At 46.3% G+C, this 22,469-nt stretch overlaps 1 non-coding gene across 1 annotated transcript; it reads left to right on the plus strand.

Moving 5' to 3' along the window:
- The first annotated feature begins 2,631 nt into the window (after nt 1-2,631).
- LOC142288117 (U2 spliceosomal RNA) lies at nt 2,632-2,827 on the plus strand. Its single transcript, XR_012748969.1, has one exon. It is a non-coding gene; the product is annotated as a U2 spliceosomal RNA (small nuclear RNA).
- The last annotated feature ends 19,642 nt before the right edge of the window (nt 2,828-22,469 follow it).

Raw genomic sequence — 22,469 nt, forward strand, 5'->3', positions numbered from 1 at the left:
GGCGATTACAGGGTAACATGAAAAATGTCCAGCTTGCATTATGACTAGAACATGACAATATCCTTTTAAGTACTAACCTATGATGCGTTCCTAAGCAGTTGATGTTATATGTTCTACATTTCATTTTCTGCATACTTTACAAGTAGTAGAATTTGCTTTGATATAGGCAACTGGATTTTCACAATGAAAAGGCAAAGGATAACGCCCGAAAAAGACGCCATACATTATGTCAGTGCCATCACTGACAAACCTGGATTGACCATGAAATACATCAATCCCCTTAAAGGTGAGTTAAAACAAGTTTTAACTAAATTGCCTTAATATTGTCATGCATTAGAATGACTGTCTTAGGTAATGATAAATATTTTCTACAGGAAGAGGAGTGTTTGCTGAAACTGAAATCGAAAAAGGGAGTTTTGTTGCAGAATATCGAGGTGAGCTCACGTATGCACTTACGATGGTAGACAACTACTCGAGATTTATGGTTGTGGTACAAGTCAAAGATCTAATGGCCCATACTGCAGCGAAGGTCTTCCAAGCACACTTATGCAGACCTCATGGCTACTCAGAGAGAGTCCTCACAGATCAAGGCACTGCCTTTGAAGCGGAAATCTTCAAGGACTTCTGCAGCTTTTACCGATGCAGGAAGATGCGTACTACACCCTACCATGCTCAAACCAATGGTTATCAACCTGCTCAGGACTTTACCCCATATTCCAGATGTGGCCTTACAAGTGATTTATAGAGGGGTAACAATACGTTGGGATCATCGGATCTAATCTCCCTTTTTATACACCCTAAAATCTTGTTTGCGTTAGAATAAACAATAACATCATAAAGGTATAGCAGTACCGTTTCAAAGTTTCGGTGTCCCAAGCAGCATTCCATCAGCCTCTGGAAGGTTCCTGGCAAATTGCACAGCTCGAAGGGCATGCTTTTGAACTCGCAGAGACCCATCGGGGTGGCAAAGGCGGTCTTCTTCCGGTCTGCCTCAGCAACGGACACTTGCCAATAGTGACTAGTGAGATCAAGGGTAGAAAAATAATTTGCAGTTGTCAATGCAGCTAGCTATTCCTCAATACAGGGGAGTGGTGCTGTCCTTCTTCTTTAACAGGACCAACGGAGCTGCCCAGAGGCTACAACTGTCACGGATAACCCCAGCCTCCTTCATGTTGCTCAACATGTCCTTGGTACACTGGTAAGGTGCAGGTAGATTTGGCTTATATCTCTCTTTGATGGGTGGGTGTGCACTTGTGGGGATGTAGTGTTTGACCCCTTTTATTTTTCAAAAGTCTAGCGGATGTTTGCTGAAGACTTGCTCGTATTCTTGCACTAGCCTGTAGACCCCCTTCTTGTGATGTGAAGGTGTGGAGTCAGTGCCTACGTGTAATTCCTTACACCACTCCTCTGGCTGACTTGGTGAGCTGTCACTGAATGGGTGGGCTGAAGCAATGGTGGATGCTGCTGTTTGGATAGCATGTGTATCTACTGAGAACAGCTTATCAATGGTGGCAAATCGGAGCAGCTTAATCTTTTGCTCTCCGCAGTTCAACACTCTCATGGGCACTCTTCCCTTCCATATTAATGAATAAAACTATGATGTAAATAGCATATAGATACCCCACAAATGCAGATAAAAGTAGGTTATGGGAAAAGGGGGAAGAGAGAAACAGGAAAATAGTGGAATAAAGTATAACTTCCAGGTGGGAGAGGAAATGGCAGCACAGCCAGTGGAGGTGAAGCAAGGGGAGCCTGCAACTAAAGAGTTGAGAGCGTTATCACATGGTGACTGAGCCTGATTGTAACGGGAGCATAGAGGTGCCGATCCTGTCTTACCTGCGTTGGTGTAGAAGTGGGTGTCCTGTGGTGGAGTCAGCTATGTGCAGTGGTGGCCGTGGGTTCTTTTATGTGCGACCGTAGTAATAGCTGTGCCCACTTCCTGTATGGGAGTGGAATGCAGTGAGGCTAATGGAACGCACGCCTGCGCATTTGTGTTTAACGTCGCGCATGTGCAGAACGGAGAAAAGGCTGCGCTCACTTCCTAATGAAAGGGAGTGAGACGCAGCTGGGAAGGGAAGGGAAAAGATTAGGGTTTGGGGATGATGAAAGGGCTTTCTACGGGCAAGGATGGCAAAGGGTGGCAGTGACGGAAAGTCAGGCAGATGGTCCTGTCCTGTCCTGTCCGTCCGTCTTTTTGTATCATGAATTGGAAAGACTGCAAGGGGGAGGGGAGGTGCTTGTGCCCAAAAGGAGGAGTTATTCAGATTCATTGCAGTGGGCGGCGGCTGCAAAAAGTACCATTCTCCTTGTTTTTGCTCTGCAAAACAGCCTTTTCAAGGGTTTGGCTTGGGTGACAAAATGTCTTCTGTAGGCGTGGGTTTGTCTCCCTCTCCCTAAGATGTGTCCGGTATAGGCCAGGGTGCCACTCAAGGCCGTAACCAATTCGGGTTATAGCTTCTCAGCCTTTTGGCTAAGATCAAGTGTAGTTTCGGAGGACGCTACCTTGGTCGGTACTGGAAGGTGCCTGGGATTGCACGTCTGCCGGCCTTGAGGGAGTGTGTGCGCCTTCTGGTGACACATAGCCCTCTTGTGCCTGGACGGTTCCCAGGCAACGGGAGGCGATCACCTGTGTTATTTTGAAGTCCTACTGATAAACAGAAAAAAAAAAAATTAAATCTGTTCTTATCAGTTTAATATCTGATACGTCCCCTCTCTAGGGACCATATATTAAATGGATTTTTAGAACAAGGAGATGGAAAAAATCTTGCTCTGTCCACTCCACGCATTGACCTGGTATTGCAGTACCTCCAGGACCGGTGCACCCCTTCTTAACCGAGTTTCCAAAAGCAGAACTCAATTCACCTGATTCAAATGAGCCTCATTAGTGAATTGAAAGAAAGCAAAAACTTTATATGCACCTCAATTTGGCCAATTCACTTTTCACACTTTCACCCTTTTTTTTTATCTTTCACACCTTTTACTTGCTTTATTGATGCAAAAGCTGTGCCAAATAGCAAACTCATCTCCACTCAACTTGACCAACTCTGCTATGTCCCGTGCAGTATCTTATTCTCAGTCTTATCTAGATCATTTGCAATTGAATAGAATAGATCCCTTTTGGACACATTGGATTCAGCTGCTGCAGTGACTGCAGGTGTTAGAAGATGCAGACTTGGCATCAGGTGCTGTCTATCAGATTCCACTCCAATTAAAGCTTCCATTGTTTTTCGGTGTTTTCTTTGAGCAATGATGATGTCTTTAGTGATCTGTTGGCTCCCTCTCCTGGAGGAAGAGTTTGCTTGCTCTTGGACTTTCAAAAAGAGAGGTCATGATAGACATTTAGCTTCTGAGCCCAATTGGGGACAGTCATGGGTGATGAATGTTTTGCAACCTGCTGCGAAGCCTGATACCGCAATATAAGGAACGTCAAATACTAAGAATGGGCGGCCTATGAAAGAATTAGTACTTTCATTAAGCATACTTAAACGGCTAATTGGGAATAGACAAACTGTAAAAAGCCCTCTGAGAAAGCCCCTCTCTATCCTTTGTCAGTAAGCTTTTCTGTAGTCTGCCTGTTGATGTATTTTCCGTTTGAACAGTGCACAACATGAAGTGACGGAACACTGGCTTGTCACAATGTCCCCCGCTGACATCACAATAGCGCTGCTGCCTAGAAAGCCAGCTGCGCAGCAGAAGTTGCTCTTTGGGTGGGATGGTGGGCTAATGTATCTATTCCTGCTTGGTGAGAGTTTGACATGATCTAGAGCAACGAGTTCCAGCGGCTAGCGGTTGATTATTGGCTGTAATGGGGCTTTCTGGCTGGTGCTAGCCTTTCTTCTTAGCACACAGGAACCACAATCCCTACACCATGCTTCGATGGATTCTCTCATCCCAGCCCAGTAAAACTACATATTTCACACAGTTATAGGCAGCCCATGGGCATTCACCTGGATTAAAACCCATAACAGCTCATAGACCAAACAATCAATCTACCACTGGACCAAAGACAGGAAGCTAAATCCACTGCCTGTGGTAACTAACTTAATCCTATAGGCTACTCACACAACAAACCCAAGAGAAAGGAAAAAAACATGGCTTCGATTATCCATCCAATGAAAACGCATAACCATTGTGAGCCATTGGACAATGCAATTGCACACATGGTGACATGGTGCACGGCCCAATGAATCAAGTCTTTACTTCATATTCACGGTTTAAGCCCTTGGGTTTTAATGTGTCCAGAGTACATATCCAGAAAGATTCCCTTTTTTTGTGCTAAGCACAAGTCAACAATACATTGTAAGCAGATTCTATTACCAGTCCCACACCATTTTGTGACGCATAATCACACAGTGGCCCAATTAAGATTCCAAGTCATCGAACATGTCCCAGCCATACGCAGAGGAGGCAATAGAATTAGGAAGCTCAAAGAAAGGGAATCTTTCTGGATATATACTCTGGGCACGTTGGAACCCAAGGGCTTAAACCATGAATATGAAGAACCGACTTGATTCATTGGGCCGTGCACATTTTTTCTAACGCCCGGTTCTTTTTCGTGTTCACACTATATATGGTTCCACTATGTATGGAGTTCCATTCTTCCTTGTTTTTTATTTGTCATGTTTGTCATGTCTGATCAACTGGTTACATTATGTCTGATTACCTTGTCTAACAGTTTTTTCTCCCCTTTCTTTACCTTCCATGTTCCCATAGTCACGTGAAATATCCCTGTTGCACTTGATTACGGCTCACTATTCACTATAGGATGTCTTATATCTAACATCACACTCTCACCCATCAGCACTCTATAGGTTTGTATAAGGTATGCGCTTACACATCCGGTCCTCCATAGGTATTTCCACTTATGTAACACTATCCCTATGATCACTCATAACTCATACCCTTGTAGTCAATTACAGCCTCCTCTCTCCCCCCCTCCCCTTCTCCCTTTCCATCTATAATTTTGCCATATATACTAGCAAACACTCAGTGTACCTAGTGGCATCCTATTCGTGGCTATTGGACCTTGCTATAGTCCCACTAGTGCCAAGACATTTGCAGAGCGCATCTGCCTGCGTTGCACACTCCAACTAATTATAAGTAAGCCATTATACTAGCAAACACTCAGTGTACCTAGTGGCATCCTATACGTGGCTATTGGACCTTGCTATAGTCCCACTAGTGCCAAGACATTTGCAGAGCGCATCTGCCTGCGTTGCACACTCCAACTAATTATAAGTAAGCCATTATACTAGCAAACACTCAGTGTACCTAGTGGCATCCTATACGTGGCTATTGGACCTTGCTATAGTCCCACTAGTGCCAAGACATTTGCAGAGCGCATCTGCCTGCGTTGCACACTCCAACTAATTATAAGTAAGCCATTATACTAGCAAACACTCAGTGTACCTAGTGGCATCCTATACGTGGCTATTGGACCTTGCTATAGTCCCACTAGTGCCAAGACATTTGCAGAGCGCATCTGCCTGCGTTGCACACTCCAACTAATTATAAGTAAGCCATTATACTAGCAAAAACTCAGTGTACCTAGTGGCATCCTATCTGTGGCTATTGGACTTTGCTATAGTCCCACTAGTGCAAAGACATTTGCAGAGCACGTCTGCCTGCATTGCACACTCCAACTTTTTTAAACTAAGCAATTTTACTAGCAAACACTCAGTGTACCTAGTGGCATCCTATACGTGGCTATTGGACTTTGCTATAGTCCCACTAGTGCCAAGACATTTGCAGAGCGCATCTGCCTGCGTTGCACACTCCAACTAATTTTAACTTAGCCATTATACTAGCAAACACTCAGTGTACCTAGTGGCATCCTATACGTGGCTATTGGACTTTGCTATAGTCCCACTAGTGCCAAGACATTTGCAGAGCGCATCTGCCTGCGTTGCACACTCCAACTAATTATAAGTAAGCCATTATACTAGCAAACACTCAGTGTACCTAGTGGCATCCTATACGTGGCTATTGGACCTTGCTATAGTCCCACTAGTGCCAAGACATTTGCAGAGCGCATCTGCCTGCGTTGCACACTCCAACTAATTATAAGTAAGCCATTATACTAGCAAACACTCAGTGTACCTAGTGGCATCCTATACGTGGCTATTGGACTTTGCTATAGTCCCACTAGTGCCAAGACATTTGCAGAGCGCATCTGCCTGCGTTGCACACTCCAACTAATTATAAGTAAGCCATTATACTAGCAAACACTCAGTGTACCTAGTGGCATCCTATACGTGGCTATTGGACCTTGCTATAGTCCCACTAGTGCCAAGACATTTGCAGAGCGCATCTGCCTGCGTTGCACACTCCAACTAATTATAAGTAAGCCATTATACTAGCAAATACTCAGTGTACCTAGTGGCATCCTATCTGTGGCTATTGGACTTTGCTATAGTCCCACTAGTGCCAAGACATTTGCAGAGCGCATCTGCCTGCGTTGCACACTCCAACTAATTATAAGTAAGCCATTATACTAGCAAACACTCAGTGTACCTAGTGGCATCCTATACGTGGCTATTGGACTTTGCTATAGTCCCACTAGTGCCAAGACATTTGCAGAGCGCATCTGCCTGCGTTGCACACTCCAACTAATTATAAGTAAGCCATTATACTAGCAAACACTCAGTGTACCTAGTGGCATCCTATACGTGGCTATTGGACTTTGCTATAGTCCCACTAGTGCCAAGACATTTGCAGAGCGCATCTGCCTGCGTTGCACACTCCAACTAATTTTAACTTAGCCATTATACTAGCAAACACTCAGTGTACCTAGTGGCATCCTATACGTGGCTATTGGACTTTGCTATAGTCCCACTAGTGCCAAGACATTTGCAGAGCGCATCTGCCTGCGTTGCACACTCCAACTAATTATAAGTAAGCCATTATACTAGCAAACACTCAGTGTACCTAGTGGCATCCTATACGTGGCTATTGGACTTTGCTATAGTCCCACTAGTGCCAAGACATTTGCAGAGCGCATCTGCCTGCGTTGCACACTCCAACTAATTTTAACTTAGCCATTATACTAGCAAACACTCAGTGTACCTAGTGGCATCCTATACGTGGCTATTGGACTTTGCTATAGTCCCACTAGTGCCAAGACATTTGCAGAGCGCATCTGCCTGCGTTGCACACTCCAACTCATTATAACTAAGTTGCATTGTCAGGGATATTTATTCTTTATTATTCTGCTGTTAATAAAGCTAGACCACCACTGCAATCTTCACCACCTCTCAATTTTTACTACCACATTTTCAGTCCACAATCTTGTCGCAATCAACATGAGTGGCAAAATGACAGATGCTGGTGGAAAGGGGAAGAGGCGTGGTGGAAAAGGCAAAAAAGGTTTTGTCTGTGGGGAAAGTGGCAAAGCTCCATTATCATCTGCTGAAGATAGACCATCTACCAGCAAAAGTAAGATGTCTACTACTTACCGTGGACAATCCGATGTGCTCCCTTTTTTACGGACACGAACAACAGGAAGAAAGGTAGATGATGGGCAAAAAAGGAAAATGCTTGAATGGATCTCAAGTGGTCCAACAAGTGCCCTCTCAGCCACTTCAAGTACCGCATCCAAAAAACACCAGTCCTCTGAGTTGTCATCCCAATCACACTTGATTTCTCCCAGCTCTGAAGTCTCCATCAGCCCTGCACAGTATGGTGGAACTGAGATGGCTGAGTCTGCAGAGCTGTTCAGTCACACTATAGCCTGGGAATCAGAGGTCTGCTCCCAAGCTACAGTGAGTACAGAACAGGAAATGGTCTGCAGTGATGCCCAGAACCTTTGTGACTCTGATTCAGGCCGTGAGGACCAAGTTTCTGAGCATAATGTTGACCCTTTGTCACAAACTGTAACACCTGTGGTTATAGACAATGAGGAACATACTGATGAAGATGAGACGCAGATACCCGATTGGGATGACAACTTAAATATTCGGTCAGGGCAAGAAGAGGCTCGGTCTGAGGGGGAGGGGAGTGCAAACACAACAATTGATGATGAAGTTCTAGATCCCACCTACTGTCAACCCCCAGTCAGGCACTCGAGGAGGTCAACAGAGGCGGTGGAGGAGGATGCAACCGACGACGAAGTTACCTTGCGCCTTCCTGGACAGAGTCGGAGCACTGGTAGCACGTCTACAACTGCATCCTCAGCCACCACTCTGCCTATGAGCATTATTCGGGGTGGATCAACAGGTCGCATGGCCTCTAAGCCTTGCCTAGCCTGGTCCTTTTTTGACATAGAAAAAGATCGCCCAAATCATGTGATATGTAAAATTTGTCATGATTCTCTTAGTAGAGGTCAAAACCTCAGCAGTTTGACAACTTCTTCCATGAATCGTCACATGAATAAATATCATAGGTCCCGGTGGGAAGCTCACTGTGCTGCAATGCTGCAAGAGCGAACCATCCACCGCCCGCCCCTTCCAGTGCATCCGCGCGCTCTTCATCTTCTAGGACTGTGGGGACAGCTGTCACACCTGTTTTTCCACGCCAAACTTCCACCACTGTAACCGCAACAGGCAGTTTGCTTGTAAGGTCGTCAGTTGGTTTGGAAGGGGAAACAAGTGAGTGTGTACAGCTCTCTCAGACATCGATAGCACCAACGTTGGATGAAGGCAACATCATGTCTCCGCCTGCACTTTCCTCAAAAACCTGCATTTTTCCAGGGACACCCTACTCAACACCGTCTACACACAGCAGCCAGATCTCTGTCCCTCAGATGTGGTCAAATAAAAGGCCACTTCCTCCGACCCATGACAAAGCTAAGAGGTTGACTCTATCCCTCTGTAAGCTGTTGGCTACCGAAATGCTGCCTTTCCGCCTAGTGGACACACAGGATTTTAGAGACCTTATGTCTGTCGCTGTGCCCCAGTACCAGATGCCTAGTCGCCACTACTTCTCTAAGAAAGGTGTGCCCGTGCTACACCAGCATGTCGCACACAACATCACCGCTTCCTTGAGAAACTCTGTGTGTGAACGGGTGCATTTCACCACCGATACTTGGACCAGTAAGCATGGACAGGGACGTTACATGTCGCTGACTGGGCACTGGGTAACTATGGTGATAGATGGTGAAGGGTCTGCTGCACAAGTCTTGCCGTCCCCACGACTTGTGTGTCAATCCTCTGTCTGTCCAAGTTCCGCCACAGCTTCTGCATCCTCCACCTCATCTGGGTCCTCCACCTCCGCCCCAAGCCTGCCTGGTCAGGCCACCAGCGTTCTCACTGCGCAGAAGGAATCACGCACGCCTCATTACTATGCTGGCAGCAGAGCGTAACGGCATCAGGCGGTCTTTAGCTTGACATGTCTTGGGAATAAGAGTCACACAGCTGAGGAGTTGTGGTCAGCTCTGCGGTCCGAGTTTAATAAATGGTTGTCTCCACTCAACCTGCAGCCTGGTAAGGCCGTGTGCGACAATGCTGCAAACCTGGGTGCGGCACTTCGCCTGGGCATTGTGACACACGTACCTTGTATGGCTCACGTGTTGAACCTTGTCGTCCAGCAATTTTTAACACACTATCCCGGCCTAGATGGCCTTCTGAACAGGGCACGAAAACTGTCAGCTCACTTCCGCCGTTCAAGCGCCGCAGCAGAGCGACTTGCATCGCTCCAGAAGTCTTTCGGCCTGCCGGTTCATCGCCTGAAATGCGATGTGGCGACACGCTGGAATTCAACTCTCCACATGTTACAGCGACTGTGGCAGCACCGCAGAGCCCTGGTGCAATACGTCATGACGTATAGCCTGGGCCAACGAGATGCAGAGGTGGGGCAGATCACCCTGATGGAGTGGTCTCAGATCAAGGACCTATGCACCCTTCTGCACAGTTTCGACATGGCGACGAATATGTTTAGCTCTGACAATGCCATTATCAGCATGACGATTCCAGTCATTTACATGCTGGAGCACACGCTAAACACTATTCGGAGTCAGGGGGTGGGACAACATGAAGGGGAGGAACTACAGGAGGATTCATATGCGCAAGGGACAACAACATCACCAAGGTCCAGACGTTCATCATCACCAACGCAGCAGGCATGGGACCATGGGGAACAGGGATCGACAAGGGCGCATAGTAGCAGGCGAAATGTTGAGCAAGGTGCAGGAGAACATGAAGAAATGGAGGACGAACTGTCCATGGACATGGAAGACTCAGCGGATGAGGGAGACCTTGGTCAAATTTCAGTTGAAAGAGGTTGGGGGGAGATGTCAGAGGAAGAAAGAACGGGTAGCACCTCTATGCCACAAACACAGCGTGGACTTGGTCCGCATGGCTGCGCAAGACACATGAGTGCCTTTTTGTTGCACTACCTCCAACATGACAGTCGTATTGTCAAAATTAGAAGTGATGATGACTACTGGATTGCCACACTATTAGATCCCCGGTACAAGTCCAAATTTTGTGACATAATTCCAGCCATAGAAAGGGACGCACGTATGCAGGAGTATCAGCAGAAGCTGTTACTCGATCTTAGCTCGGCTTTTCCACCAAACAACCGTGCAGGTGCAGGGAGGGAATCTCCCAGTTGTAACTTGACAAACATGGGACGGTCTCGTCATCTTCAACAGTCTACCCGTACCAGTAGGACCGTATCTGGTGCCGGTAACAGCAATTTTATGGAATCTTTTCATAATTTTTTTAGACCCTCTTTTGCAAGGCCACCAGAGACAACAAGTCTGACACATACTCAACGGCTGGAGAGGATGATACAGGAGTATCTCCAAATGAACATCGATGCCATGGCTGTGCAACTGGAGCCTTGCTCCTTTTGGGCTTCAAACCTAGAAAAATGGCCAGAGCTCTCCAGTTACGCCTTGGAGATTTTGTCGTGTCCAGCTGCCAGCGTTGTCTCTGAACGTGTATTCAGTGCTGCTGCACTTTCCCCACAGACAAAACCTTTTTTGCCTTTTCCACCACGCCTCTTCCCCTTTCCACCAGCATCTGTCATTTTGCCACTCATGTTGATTGCGACAAGATTGTGGACTGAAAATGTGGTAGTAAAAATTGAGAGGTGGTGAAGATTGCAGTGGTGGTCTAGCTTTATTAACAGCAGAATAATAAAGAATAAATATCCCTGACAATGCAACTTAGTTATAATGAGTTGGAGTGTGCAACGCAGGCAGATGCGCTCTGCAAATGTCTTGGCACTAGTGGGACTATAGCAAAGTCCAATAGCCACGTATAGGATGCCACTAGGTACACTGAGTGTTTGCTAGTATAATGGCTAAGTTAAAATTAGTTGGAGTGTGCAACGCAGGCAGATGCGCTCTGCAAATGTCTTGGCACTAGTGGGACTATAGCAAAGTCCAATAGCCACGTATAGGATGCCACTAGGTACACTGAGTGTTTGCTAGTATAATGGCTTACTTATAATTAGTTGGAGTGTGCAACGCAGGCAGATGCGCTCTGCAAATGTCTTGGCACTAGTGGGACTATAGCAAAGTCCAATAGCCACGTATAGGATGCCACTAGGTACACTGAGTGTTTGCTAGTATAATGGCTAAGTTAAAATTAGTTGGAGTGTGCAACGCAGGCAGATGCGCTCTGCAAATGTCTTGGCACTAGTGGGACTATAGCAAAGTCCAATAGCCACGTATAGGATGCCACTAGGTACACTGAGTGTTTGCTAGTATAATGGCTTACTTATAATTAGTTGGAGTGTGCAACGCAGGCAGATGCGCTCTGCAAATGTCTTGGCACTAGTGGGACTATAGCAAAGTCCAATAGCCACGTATAGGATGCCACTAGGTACACTGAGTGTTTGCTAGTATAATGGCTTACTTATAATTAGTTGGAGTGTGCAACGCAGGCAGATGCGCTCTGCAAATGTCTTGGCACTAGTGGGACTATAGCAAAGTCCAATAGCCACAGATAGGATGCCACTAGGTACACTGAGTGTTTGCTAGTATAATGGCTTACTTATAATTAGTTGGAGTGTGCAACGCAGGCAGATGCGCTCTGCAAATGTCTTGGCACTAGTGGGACTATAGCAAGGTCCAATAGCCACGTATAGGATGCCACTAGGTACACTGAGTGTTTGCTAGTATAATGGCTTACTTATAATTAGTTGGAGTGTGCAACGCAGGCAGATGCGCTCTGCAAATGTCTTGGCACTAGTGGGACTATAGCAAAGTCCAATAGCCACGTATAGGATGCCACTAGGTACACTGAGTGTTTGCTAGTATAATGGCTTACTTATAATTAGTTGGAGTGTGCAACGCAGGCAGATGCGCTCTGCAAATGTCTTGGCACTAGTGGGACTATAGCAAAGTCCAATAGCCACAGATAGGATGCCACTAGGTACACTGAGTGTTTGCTAGTATAATGGCTTACTTATAATTAGTTGGAGTGTGCAACGCAGGCAGATGCGCTCTGCAAATGTCTTGGCACTAGTGGGACTATAGCAAGGTCCAATAGCCACGTATAGGATGCCACTAGGTACACTGAGTGTTTGCTAGTATAATGGCTTACTTATAATTAGTTGGAGTGTGCAACGCAGGCAGATGCGCTCTGCAAATGTCTTGGCACTAGTGGGACTATAGCAAAGTCCAATAGCCACGTATAGGATGCCACTAGGTACACTGAGTGTTTGCTAGTATAATGGCTTACTTATAATTAGTTGGAGTGTGCAACGCAGGCAGATGCGCTCTGCAAATGTCTTGGCACTAGTGGGACTATAGCAAGGTCCAATAGCCACGTATAGGATGCCACTAGGTACACTGAGTGTTTGCTAGTATAATGGCTTACTTATAATTAGTTGGAGTGTGCAACGCAGGCAGATGCGCTCTGCAAATGTCTTGGCACTAGTGGGACTATAGCAAAGTCCAATAGCCACGTATAGGATGCCACTAGGTACACTGAGTGTTTTCTAGTATAATGGTTAAGTTAAAATTAGTTGGAGTGTGCAACGCAGGCAGATGCGCTCTGCAAATGTCTTGGCACTAGTGGGACTATAGCAAAGTCCAATAGCCACGTATAGGATGCCACTAGGTACACTGAGTGTTTGCTAGTAAAATTGCTTAGTTTAAAAAAGTTGGAGTGTGCAATGCAGGCAGACGTGCTCTGCAAATGTCTTTGCACTAGTGGGACTATAGCAAAGTCCAATAGCCACGTATAGGATGCCACTAGGTACACTGAGTGTTTGCTAGTATAATGGCTTACTTATAATTAGTTGGAGTGTGCAACGCAGGCAGATGCGCTCTGCAAATGTCTTGGCACTAGTGGGACTATAGCAAGGTCCAATAGCCACGTATAGGATGCCACTAGGTACACTGAGTGTTTGCTAGTATAATGGCTTACTTATAATTAGTTGGAGTGTGCAACGCAGGCAGATGCGCTCTGCAAATGTCTTGGCACTAGTGGGACTATAGCAAAGTCCAATAGCCACAGATAGGATGCCACTAGGTACACTGAGTGTTTGCTAGTATAATGGACCTGACATTACCTCTCTACTAACCAGAATCCCACAATGTCTGTCTGCTATTTCATCCTTCTTCTCTGTGCGATTCCTAAAACTTAACATGGACAAAACAGAATTCATTGTCTTTCCTCCTCCTCACTCATCTCCTCCAACAAGCCTTTCCATCAAACTCGATGGTTGCTTACTCTCCCCAGTCTCACAAGCTCGTTGCCTTGGAGTGACCCTCGACTCTGCTCTATCCTTCAAGCCACACATCCAAGCCCTCTTCACCTCATGCCGATTACAACTCAAAAACATCTCCCGGATCCGTGCTTTCCTTAACCAAGAATCAGCAAAAACATTAGTGCATGCCCTCATCATCTCCCGCCTCGACTACTGCAACCTCCTGCTCTCTGGCCTCCCTTCCAACACTCTTGCACCCCTCCAATCTATCCTAAACTCTGCGGCCCGCTTAATCCACCTCTCCCCTCGCTACTCCCCAGCCTCGCCACTCTGCCAATCCCTTCACTGGCTTCCCATCACCCAACGACTCCAGTTCAAAACACTAACCATGACATACAAAGCCATGCACAACCTGTCTCCTCCCTACATCTGTGACCTAGTCTCCCGGTACCTACCTGCACGCAACCTCAGATCCTCACAAGATCTCCTTCTCTGCTCCTCCCTTATCTCCTCTTCCCACAATCGCGTACAAGATTTCTCCCGTGCATCCCCCATACTTTGGAATGCTCTACCTCAGCACATCAGACTCTCCCCTACCGTGGAAAGCTTCAAGAGGAACCTCAAGACCCACCTCTTCCAACAAGCCTATAACCTACAACAGCCCTCAGTCCAGTAGACCACTGCGCAACCAGCTCTGTCCTCACCTATTGTACCATCACCCATTCCCTGTAGACTGTAAGCCCTCGCGGGCAGGGTCCTCTCTCCTCCTGTACCAGTCTGTTATGTACTGTTAATGATTGTTGTACGTATACCCTTTCACTTGTAAAGCGCCATGGAATAAATGGCGCTATAATAATAAATAATAATAATAATAATAATAATGGCTTACTTATAATTAGTTGGAGAGTGCAACGCAGGCAGATGCGCTCTGCAAATGTCTTGGCACTAGTGGGACTATAGCAAGGTCCAATAGCCACGTATAGGATGCCACTAGGTACACTGAGTGTTTGCTAGTATAATGGCTTACTTATAATTAGTTGGAGTGTGCAACGCAGGCAGATGCGCTCTGCAAATGTCTTGGCACTAGTGGGACTATAGCAAGGTCCAATAGCCACGTATAGGATGCCACTAGGTACACTGAGTGTTTGCTAGTATAATGGCTTACTTATAATTAGTTGGAGTGTGCAACGCAGGCAGATGCGCTCTGCAAATGTCTTGGCACTAGTGGGACTATAGCAAAGTCCAATAGCCACAGATAGGATGCCACTAGGTACACTGAGTGTTTGCTAGTATAATGGACCTGACATTACCTCTCTACTAACCAGAATCCCACAATGTCTGTCTGCTATTTCATCCTTCTTCTCTGTGCGATTCCTAAAACTTAACATGGACAAAACAGAATTCATTGTCTTTCCTCCTCCTCACTCATCTCCTCCAACAAGCCTTTCCATCAAACTCGATGGTTGCTTACTCTCCCCAGTCTCACAAGCTCGTTGCCTTGGAGTGACCCTCGACTCTGCTCTATCCTTCAAGCCACACATCCAAGCCCTCTTCACCTCATGCCGATTACAACTCAAAAACATCTCCCGGATCCGTGCTTTCCTTAACCAAGAATCAGCAAAAACATTAGTGCATGCCCTCATCATCTCCCGCCTCGACTACTGCAACCTCCTGCTCTCTGGCCTCCCTTCCAACACTCTTGCACCCCTCCAATCTATCCTAAACTCTGCGGCCCGCTTAATCCACCTCTCCCCTCGCTACTCCCCAGCCTCGCCACTCTGCCAATCCCTTCACTGGCTTCCCATCACCCAACGACTCCAGTTCAAAACACTAACCATGACATACAAAGCCATGCACAACCTGTCTCCTCCCTACATCTGTGACCTAGTCTCCCGGTACCTACCTGCACGCAACCTCAGATCCTCACAAGATCTCCTTCTCTGCTCCTCCCTTATCTTCTCTTCCCACAATCGCGTACAAGATTTCTCCCGTGCATCCCCCATACTTTGGAATGCTCTACCTCAGCACATCAGACTCTCCCCTACCGTGGAAAGCTTCAAGAGGAACCTCAAGACCCACCTCTTCCAACAAGCCTATAACCTACAACAGCCCTCAGTCCAGTAGACCACTGCGCAACCAGCTCTGTCCTCACCTATTGTACCATCACCCATTCCCTGTAGACTGTAAGCCCTCGCGGGCAGGGTCCTCTCTCCTCCTGTACCAGTCTGTTATGTACTGTTAATGATTGTTGTACGTATACCCTTTCACTTGTAAAGCGCCATGGAATAAATGGCGCTATAATAATAAATAATAATAATAATTATAATAATGGCTTACTTATAATTAGTTGGAGTGTGCAACGCAGGCAGATGCGCTCTGCAAATGTCTTGGCACTAGTGGGACTATAGCAAGGTCCAATAGCCACGTATAGGATGCCACTAGGTACACTGAGTGTTTGCTAGTATAATGGCTTACTTATAATTAGTTGGAGTGTGCAACGCAGGCAGATGCGCTCTGCAAATGTCTTGGCACTAGTGGGACTATAGCAAGGTCCAATAGCCACGTATAGGATGCCACTAGGTACACTGAGTGTTTGCTAGTATAATGGCTTACTTATAATTAGTTGGAGTGTGCAACGCAGGCAGATGCGCTCTGCAAATGTCTTGGCACTAGTGGGACTATAGCAAAGTCCAATAGCCACAGATAGGATGCCACTAGGTACACTGAGTGTTTGCTAGTATAATGGCTTACTTATAATTAGTTGGAGTGTGCAACGCAGGCAGATGCGCTCTGCAAATGTCTTGGCACTAGTGGGACTATAGCAAAGTCCAATAGCCACGTATAGGATGCCACTAGGTACACTGAGTGTTTGCTAGTAAAATTGCTTAGTTTAAAAAAGTTGGAGTGTGCAATGCAGGCAGACGTGCTCTGCAAATGTCTTTGCACTAGTGGGACTATAGCAAAGTCCAATAGCCACAGATAGGATGCCACTAGGTACACTGAGTGTTTGCTAGTATAATGGCTTACTTATAATTAGTTGGAGTGTGCAACGCAGGCAGATGCGCTCTGCAAATGTCTTGGCACTAGTGGGACTATAGCAAAGTCCAATAGCCACGTATAGGATGCCACTAGGTACACTGAGTGTTTGCTAGTATAATGGCTAAGTTAAAATTAGTTGGAGTGTGCAACGCAGGCAGATGCGCTCTGCAAATGTCTTGGCACTAGTGGGACTATAGCAAAGTCCAATAGCCACGTATAGGATGCCACTAGGTACACTGAGTGTTTGCTAGTAAAATTGCTTAGTTTAAAAAAGTTGGAGTGTGCAATGCAGGCAGACGTGCTCTGCAAATGTCTTTGCACTAGTGGGACTATAGCAAAGTCCAATAGCCACAGATAGGATGCCACTAGGTACACTGAGTGTTTGCTAGTATAATGGCTTAGTTATAATGAGTTGGAGTGTGCAGAGGACAGGAGGGTACAGTGGCAGGATTGTGGTGCTCTGGGTAGAGGAATGGAAGCCTGCCTTTCTATTCCCTCCTAATGGTGAAATGCAGGGAGGAAATCCCTGACCTTGGCTACACAGATGCTGTTGCTGTTTGCAGGACCTGTCACCTATGGCTCTCTGACCCTGCCGGTTTGAGTCCTTAAAAGGACTGCTATAAAGTGCTCTCCCTATGCTGTCTAACGCTGTGTATGCAGCGCATACAGCTGTATCGGCTATAGGACTCAGGAGGACGGAGCTGCGACAGTGATGTCTGACACCAAAGACGCAGAAGGCAGATAATGGCGTCCGTGAAGAAAATGTCCGGTTTTATAATGCAGGGACATGTGACATGCAGATCCTATCACACATGCCGTTGCTTCTCTGGCTCAAAATCAACTTAGCTGTGTGTGTGTCTGTGATTGGCTGACATGCTGGCCCGCCCCACAAGACGCGCGCACTTAGGGAAGGAAGACAAGAAAAAAAAAAAAAAAATGGCGATCGCCATTATAGAAACAACAGTGATCTGAAGGCGCTGTTCACGCACACTATACACTGAAATGTGATAATAGTTTGATTCACAGAGTGACTTACACTATTACAGCAGAAACCAAGCTATGATTTAGCTGTTTTTTGGCTGCTAGAACCGTTCTCGAACGTTTCTAGAACTATCGAGCTTTTGCAAAAAGCTCGAGTTCTAGTTCGATCTAGAACATGCCCCAAAATCACTCGAGCCTAGAACTGGAGAACCACGAACCACGAACCGCGCTCAACTCTATCCAGGAGCTTTGGTTCCCTGAGTTTCCAATAGCAAATGTCTAGAAAAAACTCTGTCCATTGGCACAACTCAGCAAGAAAACGAGAAGACCGAGAAGATATATTTCATTTATCTTAATGCCACCTTCTTAACAGCACTAAACCCTTCTATTATGTCCCTTAGCCTTTTGAGCTTATCCTCTGGTAAGCGGAAGACCATGCCTCTGGTATCGATCTCAGTGCCTAAAAACTGTATTATAGTAGCCAATCAGAATACAAAAGGATGCATAGGAAGCGTGACTTTATTTCAATATTTTAAAACAATCCAATAAAATGAAGAAAAGTCACTCATACAAGATCCACAGAAGTTGTATAATACATACATAAATCAAAACACTATAAGGCCTGTTTCACACGTCAGTGATTCTGGTACGTTTGTGCTTTTTTTTAAACATAACAGAATCACTGAGATACGCAGATCCATTATAATGAATGGGTCTGCTCACACATCAGTGATTTTTCACTGCACGTGTCTCCGTGCGGCGTACCCGCGTGTCCGTGATTGCTGCACGGAGACATGTCCATTTTTTTCTGGCATCACTGATAGGATGTCCATAAGGTGGCAGCAGAGCATAACAGAAAAAGGTGCCTATTGTGCACTGAAAAGACCCAATGTGATGCACCAGACATATAGAGCCCTAATGGATTCACAAATATAAGATATATCATGAATGACTACTGCATAATGAACGCTAGCATGAAAAAAGAAAGGAATCCATAAAAATAAATAATAAATGGTGCACATATGTTAGAGCCCCACCGAAGGACAAAAAAAGTCTGATGGAAATAGAGAGCATATAGGAACAATAAGAATGTGCAACAGAGAGGAAGGTGAGAATGCAGGATCAATCACTGCCTGTCAGATATTAATAATCAGGGAAATAACTCTGGAGCAGACGCACAAATTAGGGTCTTACCTGGTAAGGTAACAAATAATTAATAGTAGTTGCACTCACCTATTAAGGTTGTGCCAGTCACAACCCCTAAATGCACGTTACAAATGGCGACAGCCGCAGCCCCTAGTAGAAGAGCAATAACGTATAGGAGGAAAATCGGGTGCGTGCCGCGCTGTCACCAAAGGAAACTGATGTTAATTATTTCATCTCTTTATTCTTTTTTCCGGTCAATGTGTTTCAGAGATCACTGTCTCCTTCATCAGGGCAAAAAAAGAACAGTATGCAATCAAAGGAGGAAGAACCTCTATATATACACATATGGAGCTACGTCAGAGGACTGACTGCTGTATTTCAAATACTGCCGGGATGGTCAACTGTTACAATACCGGCCATAAAAGTTCTCAAGTGATATATTGAGAAACATTTATAAAATCACTGGGGTATAGTGTTTCAAATTTCATCAGCTTTTTGAGACAAAAATCAGAAAAAGAAGAAGAAGAAGGACAAAATGAAAAAAAGAAAAAAAAGAAGAAAAAAAAAACAAAAAGGGAGCATTGAGCTCCAGACCCTGTATTGAGTCTTAGAAGTGTAGTGACAAGTGCATCTGTCCACAACCCTGTAAGGGTGAACGGGATGACGGACAAGAAAAATTATGTTCGTGGCAAAAAATGGTGGTGTTGCTATATAAAATTGCATTAAGAATAAAGAAAGGAAAAATTTCTTTATAAAAGTAGTGAAGAAAAAAGTGGAAAAAAGGGGAGTGTAAGCCATTTTACTAATAAATAGTGATGAGCGAGCATGCTTGTTACTACTCGGTACTCGCACGAGTATCACTGTACTCGGTCTACTCGACGGGGACCGAGTAATCTCGCGATACTCGTGCTGTACTCGTGGTCTTCATCCCTGCATGTTGGCGCTCTTTTGAGAGCCAGCCCTCATGCAGGGATTGGCTGGCAGACCACTGCAATGCCACAGCCCTGTTAGTTGTGGAATTGCAGTGATTGGCCGGCCTGCACAGCGTGACCGAGCCTTTATACCGGCGGGCGCGCTGTGCTCTGCTCACAGCTATCCAGACAGTCAGTGCAGGGAGAGGGTCGCTGCTTCAGGGAAAGGTTTGCGGCCCTTTATAGCTATTTCCGTAGCAGGGCTGCAAACAGTGTGACCAAAAGTCCTTCTCAGGACTATTCTAGTTGTATACAGGCAGGCAGGGTATAGCCAGGTCGGAGTACAGTAGCAGAGTCCTTCTCAGGACTATTGTTGCTGTATACAGGCAGGGTATAGCCAGGTTGGAATACAGGCTAGTGACCAAAAGAGTCCTTGTCAGGACTATTGTAGCAGTATACAGGCAGGCAGGCAGGCAGGCAGGCAGGGTATATAGCCATTCCTAGTGGTGACCGTATACCAGCCTTCATCATATCTGGGGCTGGTGTACACAGTCTAAAACAGTCCTGATAGTGTCAGACTTCTCAGCAATTGTCGCTCCTAAAACCTGTTAGGTTCTTAGTGCGTCCGTGCTTGCATTTAAAAACCGCATGTGTGTGCCTGTCGGTGGCAGCGTACAGGTGCACTTGTGTGCGTTTTTACCAAACTATTATATAACGCACAAGTGTAGTGTATAATACACGTCAGTCAGCAGTGGCTGATAGTGTCAGAGTTCTCGTCATTAATTTTTGCTCCTAAAACCTGTGTTAGGTTCTTAGTGCGTCCGTGCTTGCATTTAAAAACCGCACGTGTGTGCCTGTCGGTGGCAGCGTACAGGTGCACTTGTGTGCGTTTTTACCAAACTATTATATAACGCACAAGTGTAGTGTATAATACACGTCAGTCAGCAGTGGCTGATAGTGTCAGAGTTCTCGTCATTAATTTTTGCTCCTAAAACCTGTGTTAGGTTCTTAGTGCGTCCGTGCTTGCATTTAAAAACCGCACGTGTGTGCCTGTCGGTGGCAGCGTACAGGTGCACTTGTGTGCGTTTTTACCAAACTATTATATAACGCACAAGTGTAGTGTATAATACACGTCAGTCAGCAGTGGCTGATAGTGTCAGAGTTCTCGTCATTAATTTTTGCTCCTAAAACCTGTGTTAGGTTCTTAGTGCGTCCGTGCTTGCATTTAAAAACCGCACGTGTGTGCCTGTCGGTGGCAGCGTACAGGTGCACTTGTGTGCGTTTTTACCAAACTATTATATAACGCACAAGTGTAGTGTATAATACACGTCAGTCAGCAGTGGCTGATAGTGTCAGAGTTCTCGTCATTAATTTTTGCTCCTAAAACCTGTTAGGTTCTTAGTGCGTCCGTGCTTGCATTTAAAAACCGCACGTGTGTGCCTGTCGGTGGCAGCGTACAGGTGCACAATTTGCACAAACTTTGATATAACGCCCAAGTCTAGTGAATACACGTCAGCACAGCATTGCAAAATGCGCAAGGGCGTTGGCAAGGAACAAGGAAGTGGACGTGATGGTGGTGCAGGCAGAGGCCGAGGTCGTGGGCAAGCTCTAATTTTGCCACAACAAAGGGCCACATCTAGTCGCTCGCACGTCCTGTCCCAAATTCTTGGGGACCGCAGCAGTACACCGCTCTTGAACCAAGACCAGTGTCAACAGGTTGTTAGTTGGATAGCGGATAATGCTTCCAGTCAGATTGGCACCACCACAAACACTCTGTCTTCCACACGGTCAAGTGTCAGTAGCCGTGATACTGCACCGCACATTTCAGAACCTGATCCTCCTTCCTACCACAAGGCTGAGTACACGTCCTCGGACATTAATGATCCCACACTTGGACACTCGGAAGAGCTGTTCACATTTCCATTCGCACATTCTGGCCTCTCGCCAGCTCATGTTGAAGTGGGTCATGAGGAGATCGTATGTACAGATGGCCAAATATTTGAGCAGCCACGTTCTCACGAAGTTGGCAACGTGTCTCAACAAGGGGTGGACGATGATGAGACACAATTGTCAGGAAGTCAGGAGGAGGAGCAGGGTGCGGAAGAGGAAGACGACGTGGTGGATGATCCAGTAACTGACCCAACCTGGCAGGAGGATATGCAGAGCGAGGACAGCAGTGCACAGGGGGAGGGAGGCGTAGCATCCCAACAGGCAGTAAGAAGCAGGGTGGTGGCTCCAGGCAGAAGTCAGGCAACCGTTCCCCGGAACAACAACACGACACAAGGTGCCTGTACAAATGTTAGGTCTTCCCGAGTCTGGCAGTTTTTTAAGTTGGATCCAGATGATTCTAAAAAGGCCATTTGCAACACCTGCCGTGCCAGCATCAGCAGGGGTACCAAAACTAGCAGCCTGACCACCACCAGCATGATCAGGCACATGTCAGCCAAGCACCCGACTTTGTGGGAAGTACAACACAGTCGAGGAGCAGTGCTTGCTAATGTCACTGCTACGTCTTCGCTGGTTGTGCATGCGAGCCAATCCCCTGTCCATGCTGCCTGCGAACAAGCCTCCTCCGGTCCTGCACCTGCAGTTGCCTACTCAGAAATAACACCATCATCAAGCACGTCCTTGTCCCAGCGCAGCGTTCAGTTATCCATTCAGCAAACCTTTGAACGCAGGCGCAAATACACTGCCAACACCCCACATGGGCGCCCTGGACAAGCCAGGTCGTCACAGGTACTACACCAACACACTCTACACTCCGGCTAGGCACACCGAAGCTAAACACAA

This window comes from Anomaloglossus baeobatrachus, unplaced genomic scaffold (assembly GCF_048569485.1).
Source record: "Anomaloglossus baeobatrachus isolate aAnoBae1 unplaced genomic scaffold, aAnoBae1.hap1 Scaffold_78, whole genome shotgun sequence".
Lineage (NCBI taxonomy): Eukaryota > Metazoa > Chordata > Amphibia > Anura > Aromobatidae > Anomaloglossus > Anomaloglossus baeobatrachus.